Source organism: Cebus imitator, unplaced genomic scaffold (assembly GCF_001604975.1).
Source record: "Cebus imitator isolate Cc_AM_T3 unplaced genomic scaffold, Cebus_imitator-1.0 Scaffold280, whole genome shotgun sequence".
Lineage (NCBI taxonomy): Eukaryota > Metazoa > Chordata > Mammalia > Primates > Cebidae > Cebus > Cebus imitator.
In genome coordinates this window covers 3,363,768-3,373,921 of record NW_016107595.1, presented here as the reverse complement: position 1 = coordinate 3,373,921, position 10,154 = coordinate 3,363,768, and the positions used below count along the sequence as shown (strand labels likewise).

Sequence of the window (10,154 nt, the reverse complement as noted above, 5' to 3'; positions counted from 1 at the left end):
TTCAAAAAAAAAAAAAAAAAACAGAAGGAAGAACCTGAAAATGCTCCCTCCCATAACCATTCCAGTTTCTCCCTTGTTTCTCCAAGATTACAGCCACAGTGGTCATGAATCAACTATTACCAACAATCAAGTGGGAAAATGCCATAATTTCAGTCTCCTTTTAGAGACAGGAAACAGGAGCCCAGTGAGGAAATTAAAGAGGTAGTGAGGTTTCACTTCTAAACCTCCAAGAAACTCCACCTGAAGCTCCCAATGAGGGTAGCTACAGCACTTGGGTATATTCTAAAGAAACCCCACAATATTCTTTCATGCGTTTGTTTGTTTACTTGTTTTCAACTAAGATGTAGGCTGCTGGAAGGCCAGCTGTGTCAGTCCTGCTCACTGCCAGACCCCCATCACCCAGCATGAAAACGTTTCATCTTAGCTATGAGAATGTTTATTCCTGAATTATTTGTTGGCATAGAAGTTACATGGGCCAGAAGATTTAGCACTTTCTAATTGTTAATGTAAATTGCACTAGAAAACACACACACTATATCTTATGGCAACACAAGTAAAGCTCTTATTTGAGTGTTCACGTGTCCCTTATAAGCCAATTATTTTTTACAGAGTTTCAGTGTCACTCAGGCTGGAGTGCAGTGGTTCGATCTCAGCTCACTGCAACCTCCACCTCTCCGGCTCAAGCGATTCTTGTGCCTTAGCCTCGCAAGTAGCTGGGATTACAGACATGTGCCACCACACCTAGCTAATTTTTGGATTTTTAGTAGAGACAGAATTTCACCATTTTGGCCAGGCTGGTCTCAAAGTCCTGACCTCAAGTGATCTGCCTGCCTCAGCCTTCCAAAGTGCTAGGGGTTACAGACCTGAGCCACAGTGCCTGGCCCCTTATAAGCCAATTTAAAAGAATAAACTTGGTTGGGTGTGGTGGCTCACGCCTGTAATCCCAGCACTTTGGGAGGCCAACGCGGGTGGATCACAAGATCAGGAGTTCAAGGCCAGCCTGGCCGAGATAGCGAAACCCTGGCTCTACTAAAAATACAAAAATTAGCCAGGCATGGTTGCAGGCACCTGTAATCCCAGCTACTAGGGAGGCTGACGCAGAGAATTGCTAGAACCCAGGAGGCGAAGGTTACAGTGAGCCAAGATCATGCCACAGCACTCTAGCCTGGGGGGCTCACACCTGTAATCCCAACACTTTGGGAGGCTAAAGTGAGAGAATCACTTGAACCCAGGGGTTCAAGACTAGCCTAGGCAACATAGCGAGACACTGTCTCTACAAAAATTACAAAATTGGCAGGGCATGGTGGCGGATGCCTGTAGTCCCAGCTACTCAAGAGGCTGAGGTGGGAGGATGACTTGAGCCTGAAAGTGGAGGCTGCAGTCAGCTGTAATTGCACCACTGCACTCCAGCCTGGATGACAGATCGTGAGACCCTGTCTCAAAAAACAAAAACAAAAAACTCTTTTTTTTTTTTTTTTTTTTTTTTTAACAAAAAACTCTTATTCAAAAGATACACAAGTATAAACAAAGGCCGTCAAGTTTCAGAGAGGATAAAGCCGAACTTAATACTAGAAATTAAAAATAACACCATCCATTCATTTGGATGGAACCACTTGATACAGTAGTTTTTTCCCAATTCCAAAAGAGGTCAGCTTATTTCTTATCATCAAGGTCCCACAGGGATTTAATGCCCCCAGTGCTGTCTCCAACAGGAAGGAAACCCTGACTTCCCTAGCTATTTCAGTTCCATAAATCAACAGTTTTTATTGTCCAGAGTTAGAAGCTAGGCAGTGTTTGGACCCACATGCCTTTTAGAGCTGCCCACCAACAGATAACCACGTTACATTACATCTCATAAATGTACCTAGATCAATATCATTTCTGACTATCCAAGGTTTTTTATTGCTGTAAGGATCCTTCAATTAAAAAAAGTTTAAGAAACTTCCTGTTAGACAGAGACTTGATGGTGGCGCCACCATCCACCAGAGTGAAGTCTATGGTACACAAGAGACAGCATAATTTCAAAGGGAGAGTGGTCTCTTTAAAGTTGTTTACCTTAGTTCTTACTTTTTTAAATATAATAAATTTGCTCCTTTCCCATGTAATGGAATAACTGTACTTCAAAGAACTGAAAGAAATTTAAGATTGGTGGATATTTCTGCTTCAATACCAAAGTCAGTGTGTGTCTGTATATGCATGTATGAAAAAGAAAAAGGAGGGAAGGAGGAAGAGAGAGGGTATATTTCTTTTTTTTTTTTTTTTTTTTTTTTTTTTTGAGACGGAGTTTCACTCTTGTTACCCAGGCTGGAGTGCAATGGCGCGATCTCGGCTCACCGCAACCTCCGCCTCCTGGGTTCAGGCAATTCTCCTGCCTCAGCCTCCTGAGTAGCTGGGATTACAGGCATGCGCCAGCATGCCCAGCTGATTTTTTGTAGTTTTAGTAGAGACAGGTTTCACCATGTTGACCAGGATGGTCTCGATCTCTTGACCTCGTGATCCACCCGCCTCGGCCTCCCAAAGTGCTGGGATTACAGGCATGAGCCACCGCGCCCGGCCTTGAGAGAGGGTATATTTCAAGGAAGAAAACAAACAAAAAAACATAACCTTCTCTTCAAACATAGGAGCAGCACACCAGGGGCCTAGTCAGATTTTCAGCCATTATTTCCCCCTGGGTTTTAGCCGTCAGGGGCAGAATGCCATCTGTTCCCATACTAGTAAGTGAAGAAGGCTGGGCCTAATTCAACAGCCATGATTCTATGTCATTCACTAATTGTTAAGAAAAAAAATTCTCTCAAAAAAAAATTATTATTATTATTATTTTTTTTTTTTTGGGACGGAGTTTCACTCTTGTTACCCAGGCTGGAGTGCAATGGCGCGATCTCGGCTCACAGCAACCTCCGCCTCCTGGGTTCAGGCAATTCTCCTGCCTCAGCCTCCTGAGTAGCTGGGATTACAGGCACGCATCACCATGCCCAGCTAATTTTTTGTATTTTTAGTAGAGACGGGGTTTCACCGTGCTGACCAGGATGGTCTCGATCTCTTGACCTCGTGATCCACCCGCCTTGGCCTCCCAAAGTGCTGGGATTACAGGCTTGAGCCACCGCGCCCGGCCAAAAAAATTATTTTTAAATGTCCTGTCCACTCCCCTCTATTCCACTGCCCTCCCCACCCCACCCTCGAAGCTGAGTTAGCATCTCCACAGTCCTCTGGGCCTGGGGAGCTTGAGGTGAATTCTGATCTCCTTGTGGGCACTAAGCCACACACTGGCCCTCTCAAAGTACTATTATTGTGTGGCGTCAAATGCCTTTGTACATCACTTTCCCAGCCTTTTGTCCCCAAATCTGATCTATTACAATGAAAGGACGGTTCTTCTTTCAAGGTTCTAAAGTGTAAGAACAGATCACTCACCAGGTAACTGCGAGACTCACTCACACAAGCAGTCTCATAATATGCATATAATCCCTTAGGTTTACATAGTTCATCTATTTTTTTTCTTCCCACAATTCTTCAAGTTCATGATAATCTTCTGTCTTCCCTGTGGTCTAATTAGAGTAATACATCTCCCTACTTGCCCTTAATTCACAAATTACCCCATTTTACAGGAGGAGATGCCAAGGCCAAGAGAAACACAAACACCCTGCCACACAGCAAATCCATCTCACATCTGGTATCAGAACACAGAACACTCTTGCTAAGAGACTCAGTGGGGGAGTGGGTTTTCCAAGAGACATACCAAGTTTCTTTCTGTTCAGGCATTTTTAGCCTTGGCAGAATATCAAGCACTTCCTCGTCTGGGAGTCCACAGACCAGGACCCTCATCTCATGAGGACAACAAGCAGCCTTTACTGCACAGCAACTGTGTGTCAGCAGCTGTGCTGTCCACCTCCAGTTCATCATCGCGGATTCATTCATTCATCCATCTAGGAAGCACCTCCCGTCATGAGTAAGCATCTTCACACACATTCACAGCCATGTGTTCCCTCAAATGGTTAATGACATGCCCATTTTGTACCATTACTTGTCCAAGGCCACACAGCTAAGAAGGGCAGCACCAGAATCTGAACTGGGTCCTTCTGACTTCAAAGTTGCCCATTCCCTTTTTAACATCCCGTCTGCTGGTCCTCTGGGTTTTATTTAAAATAATAGGCCGAGCACAGTGGCTCACACCTGTAAACGTAACACCTTGGGAGGCTGAGGCGGGCAGATCACTTGAGCTCAGGAGTTCGAGACCAGCCTGGGCAACATGGTTAAGACCCCGGTCTCTACCAAAAATACAAAAATATAGCCGGGCATGGTGGCGTATGCCTGTGGCCCCGGCTACTTCAGAGGCTGAGGTGGGAGGATCATGTAAGCCAGTGGGGCAGAGGTTGCAGTGAGCCGAGACTGCGCCACTGCACTCCAGCCTGAGTGACAAAGTGAGAACCTGACTCAAAAAAATAAAATAAAATAGTAAATATATGCCGGCACTTCTCTACCCTCATCTCAGCCCCAAGCTCCCCACCATCTTTCCCTGCCCCTGAGGGCAAGGCCTACAGCTGACCAGGAAGAGGCAGGAGAATAGCAAGCAGGTCTGTAGCAGCCTCCTGCCTGGACTTGACTTAGCCCAGCAGCAGAGGGCCCAGGAAAGTCTCCAAGCACTTCTCCCCAGAAGAAAATAGCTCGAGTTGAAACTTGTGTCCACATGGTCCACCGACAGATTTAGAACTCAAATTATAGCCTCGGCAGGAGTCTTCACAAAGGACTCAAATTAAGCAAGACCCAGATGGAAACGAACAGCAGAGAGACTGCCCTCAGTCAAACTGTAAAGTGAACTGCAGTTCCAGTGGAGTCAGAGGAAAGAACTTGTTGAAACGCTAAAGCAAACACCAGCGCAGCGTATACTTCAGAACTCCGCTTCAACCACACTCTCCCCATGTTTTTAGCTTGAGACTTATGTATGGACACGAAGTGGTTACATGTTACTCAGGTTTCAAACTGAGTTCATTCCTGTCCTTTGGACCATCTCTCAATGCCAGCATTCATCTACTTGGGCTCCACAGAGCTCTGCGTTTGGCAAAGCAGATAAAATTAGCTACTGGAGTGAACTTGGAATCCAGGGTGGGCCATTAAAAAAAGTACATACAAGATTTGTAAACGCCACGTAAAAAGTTCCTTTTGGGCCAGGCTGAAGTCACCTAAAACTTACAAAAATGTCATCAAATCATCCTGTCCCTTGCCTCCCTTCCACTGTTTCTGGATCTGAGGTGACCCATTTCCTGCTTCTTGTTCTGTCTTTCAAACCAAAGTGGCCTATGAACTGGGGATCCTATTTGATCGAAGGTTGAATCAGGGGGTCTCGGGAGAGAAAATGCAACAGGAAGAGGTGAAGGAGAGTGTTCTTCTCCTTTTTATTTTTTTCTTTTTTCAGCAGGGGGAGGGAAGGTTAAGTTATACTATGCAGAGGGAGGACTGAGGGATGGGACAGGAAGTGGGTCAGTCCCACAGCTTGACAGTGTGATCATGGAGAGACAATGTTTCTGCCCTGTCCCTTTCGTCATCACAAAAGCCTGACAACTCTGTGATGGCCCCACGGCTGGAAAATGGAGTAACTAAGGTGGTCATCTAGTAGCAGCTCCCACTCCCCTAAATCTAGCAGGTCTTAGAGGGACATGAGGAAATCATGCCTTTTGCCTCTCTGTCCCCCACTTTCCAGCCACAAAATCCTCCAGGCCCCTGGAAACTGAGATAAAAGTCCAGAGAATACCCCTAGAGTGGCAACAAAGACTAAAGGAGGGGTACATTTCTGCTCTCCTCCTCCACAGTTGGGGGAAGTGGATGCCACAGACAGAAAAAGAAGCTTGACGTGAAGCTCCACGGATAGTTTTCCCCTTAGAAAATCAGAAGGAAAACCTCTAGAAAGGGGGAATGCCCTCAGGCAAGTGGGAGGGAACCCCACGGAATTCGGAGGGACCCCTCAAAGAAATGAAGAGAGCCACAGTGTCTCCCATCAGGAAAAGAAATATCTTGGAAAAGGGGAGACAGAGGTGTGAGGATCCTACAGGAGTGGGACATCACAAGTTAAGAGGAAAACCTCTGGAGAAACTGGGGACCTCTCAGAAAATTGCAGCAACCACAGAGTGTTAGGGGACCCAGAAGAAATAGAAAAGTAGGATACTGGTAAAGTAGGGGTGTACATCAGATAACTAAGGATCCGGTCAGATGGGCATTTCAAAGAAGTGGGGGACACCCCCAGGAAAGTGAAGGCACTGATCAAAAAGTAGGGGGACCCGGCACGGTGGCTCACACCTGTAATCCTAGCACTTTGGGAGGCGGAGGCAGGTGAAACACCTGAGGTCAGGACTTCGAGACCAGTCTGGCCAACATGGTGAAACTCCATCTCTACAAAAATATAAAAATTAGCTGTGCATGGTGGCGCATGCCTGTAGTACCAGCTACTCTGGAGGCTAAGGCAGGAGAGTCGCTTGAACCCGGGAGGTGGAGGCTGCCGTGAGCCATTACACTCCAGCCTGGGTGACAGAGTGAAACTGTCTCAAAAAAAAAAAAAAAAAAAGGACAAGTCAGAAAAGTGTGGGACCACCCAGCTGAGAAGCTGGGGTGGGGAGGTCCCGTCAGAGGGGTAGGGCTTCCTCTGAGAAGCAGGAATGTCTCCTGAAAAGAGGGGTCCCCCAGGGAAGCAGGGGTTTCCCAGAGGTCCCCAAAAGGTGGGGGATCCCCAGAGAAAGTATACCTAATAGAAGCAGGGGTCTCCTTAAATGAGTGAGGATAGAGTCTTGGGCCAGAGCCCCTCAGAGAAAGGGGGGGCCCTCAGAGGCAGAGGTTCTCTCAGAGAGATGGGGGTTCCCCTCAAACAGGCAGGGGTCCCTCAGAGAAAGGGACACCCCTCAGAGGCAGGGGTCCTCAGATAGAAGAAGGTCCCTAAGGAGGCAGGGGTCTCTCAAAGGGGTGGGTTCCTCAGAAAAGTGGAGGGACCCTATGAGGAGGTAATCCCCTCAGATAAGTGGGGTTCCTCAAAGAGTTGGGGCACCCCAAAGAAGGGAATTAGTTCCTCTCAAAGGCAGGATTTCTCAGAGATGGGGGTTCCCTTTGGCAGGGGTCCTCAGAGAAGCAGGGGAGCCCCAGATAAGGGGGCGTCCCCTCAGAGAAGCAGGGGAGCCCCAGATAAGGGGGGTCCCCTCAGAGAAGCAGGGTCGCCTAGAGAGACAGGACTCCCCTGAGAGAGGCAGGGGTTTCCTAGAGACCAGGTCCCCTAGAGAGGCGGGGATCCCCTAGACAGACGGGATCCCCTAAAGAGGTGGGGGATCTTCTAGAGAGGCAGGGATCCCCTAGAGAGGTGGGGATCCCCTAGAGAGGCAGGGGCACCCTAGAAAGATGGGGATCTTCTAGAGAGGCAGGAGTCCCCTAGAGAGGCAAAGTCCCCTGACTGGAGAGACGCGGCCCTTAGAGAAGCAGGAGTCCCCTAGAGGAGAAAGTCCCCTAAAGAGGTAGGGGTCGCTAGAAAGATGGGGTCCTCTGCTTGGAGAGACGGGGTCTGCAAGAGATGGGGGTCTCCTAAAGAAGTGGCCCCTGGAGAGGCGGGGGGGTCCCTAGAGAGGCGGTGGTCCCCAAGAGAGGCGAGGGTCCCCTAGAGAGGCAGGGGGCCCCTGGAGAAGCGGGGGACCCCAGAGCATGGGGTTCCCCTGAGAGGGAGCTCCTGTAAAGAAGGGAGTCCGCTCGGCGAAGGTGGTGCGGGAGAAGCGGAAGCCCCAGAGAGCCCGGGACACCGGAAGCCGGGACCCGCCAGCGGCGCCGGCCCCTCACTCACCGAAGTTGCTCGGCGCCCCCGCCGACGGCAGCCGGGCCACGGGACGGTCTCGGGCGGCGCAGTCCGGTCAGGTCCTGTGGCGTCCCGCGGAAGCGACTCCCTCAGGTGGCGCCCGCGGCGGCGGCGGTGGCGGCGGCGACAGGACGGACGACCGACCGACCGACTGCGCGGGCGGCGCGGAGCGCGCTCAGGCGGCGGGGGTGCGCGTGCGCGCGCCGGGGCGCTGACCCCGGGCGGGAGGAGCCGCCGCGCAGCGCTCGGAGCCGCCGCTCGGTCTAGCCGCTCAGTCTCACACTGAAATTGCCCGCTTCACAGCCCGGCTTCCCCGGTTGCTAGGCAGATTTCGCCTCGCACACTTCCGGGTTGAGGCGCGTCTCTCCGAGTGAAGGCGTCACAGGCCAATGAGGTCCAGCGGGGACTCCTAGGTCCCGCACACCACAGAAGGTGTGGCCAGCTTCATGACGGACAGCGTATGATGACCAATGAGTGCGCGGGCCGGCTGGTTCTCGGGATCGCGCCGCTGGCCGGGGCGGGTCCGAGGAGGTGGGACGGAGTGACTGACAGGCATCCTGCCAATTGCAGATAGGAGCGGGCTGCAGAGCCACTCAAGGCCATGCGGAGGCGGGACCTAATCTTCGGGGCGGGAACCCCTGCGGGGGCGGGGCCTAGGGGGATGCGTCAATTCGTGGCCGGCTCGCTCGGACCCGGGAGGGCGAATCGCCTGGGCCACCCGGCGGCCGGCAGCTGGCTGGGCAGGGGGTTCCCCGCAGTGCTCTGCAGGGGCACCCCACCCACAATGCACTGGAGGCGGCCTGGGCCGGGCGGGCGTGGGGCGGCTACGCCGGGCGGCGGGCGGTGCCTCCGAGGAGCCCGGGCGCGTCGTGGCCTGGCCGTGTTCCGGAGGGACTCCGGTGGCCCCGCGCTGTTTCTGCATGGTCTTGTGGCTTTGACCCTCTCTCTCCAGGAGAATCTTGGAGATTCTGGCGCGGGCCCCCGTTCCTTGAGAAGACTCTGCTTCGGGCTTCTTTTCCATGGACCCCCGTTCTACGGAGAATCTTTGGGAATCTTGCCCCGGCCCCTCTTCTGAGAGAGTTTGGGGTTTTTTTTCCCGGTCCGCTTTTCTGAGAACAATTGCCGAGATCACTATGATTTTGTAGATTGGGGACCCCAGCTCTGTTTCGCATATAAACATGGGTTCGGGATCCCTAAGGAGCATTTGGGGAATCCAGGGCCCACCGCCTTTTCCGAGGAATATTTGGGGCGCATCCACTCTTTTTCTAAGCACTCTTGGGGGCCACTTTCCCTGTCCTTCCTTTATCTGAGGAAAGTGGGGACTGTGCGCTTCCCTCCACCTCTGTTTCTGAAGATAACTTGGGGAATTTCTGCCTCCCCTATTCCCTCCAGGAGGAATTTGGGGCTTAAAGCACCCACTTCTCTCCAGAGAAGGATGGCAGGAGATGCGCGCCCCTCACCCCTTTACTTTTTTTTCCCACCCGCACCCCTACCCCTCTGGAATCACAGCACTTTGAAATGTCGAGGCTGGAGAATCGATTGAGACGGGAGTTTCAGACCAGCCTGGGCAACATAACAATACCCGGTCTCTACAAAAATTAAAATAAAAAAATTAGCAGGGGTGGTGGTGCACACCTGCAGTCCCAGCGACTCCGGAGGCTGAGGCGGGAGGATCGCTTGAGCTGGGAGGTCGAGGCTGCTGTGAGCCAAGATCGTGCCACTGTACTCCAGCCTGGACAACAGGGCAAGACCCTGTCTCCAAAAAAAAAGAAAAGCAAAGTTGCCAGGCGTGGTGGCTCATCCCTGTAATCCTAGCACTCTGGGAAGCTAAAGTAGATGGATCACGAGGTCAGGAGTTCAAGACCAGCCTGGCCAACATGGTGAAACCCCATCTCTACTAAAATACAAAAATTAGCTGGGCATGGTGTCGGGCGCCTGTAGTCTCAGCTACTCAGGAGGCTGAGGCAGAAGAATCACTTGAACCTGGGAGGCAGAGGTTGCAATGAGCCGAGGTCCGCCACTGCACTCCAGCCTGGGTGACAGTGAGACTCCATCTCAAAAAAAAAGAAAGAACAAAAAAGAAAACTGGGCTGGGTGTGGTGGCTCACACCTGTAATCCCAGCATTTTGGGATGCCGAGGCAGGCGGATTCACCTGAGGTCGGGAGTTCAAGACCAGCCTGACCAACATAGAGAAACCCCTTATCTACTAAAAATACAAAATTAGCTGGGTATGGTGGTGCTTGCCTGTAATCCCAGCTACTTGGGAGGCTGAGGCAGGAGAATTGCTTGAACCCGGGAGGCAGGGGTTGCGGTGAGCCAACATTGCGCCATTACACTCCA

At 51.3% G+C, this 10,154-nt stretch overlaps 1 protein-coding gene across 6 annotated transcripts in view; it reads right to left on the bottom strand.

Annotated features, from left to right (window-relative positions):
- The window catches only part of GATAD2A (GATA zinc finger domain containing 2A), a 125,018-nt gene extending 116,886 nt beyond the window's left edge, over nucleotides 1-8,132 (bottom strand). For 2 of the 6 annotated variants that reach the window (XM_017501373.2, XM_037728802.1), the window contains exon 1: nucleotides 7,802-8,097. The gene's annotated coding sequence lies outside the window, so the exon portion shown is untranslated. Of the gene's footprint in view, nucleotides 1-7,801 lie in introns of all 6 variants that reach the window. The other 4 variants (XM_017501376.2, XM_017501370.2, XM_017501374.2 and 1 more) reach the window with 4 other exon arrangements.
- Nucleotides 8,133-10,154: the final 2,022 nt, after the last annotated feature.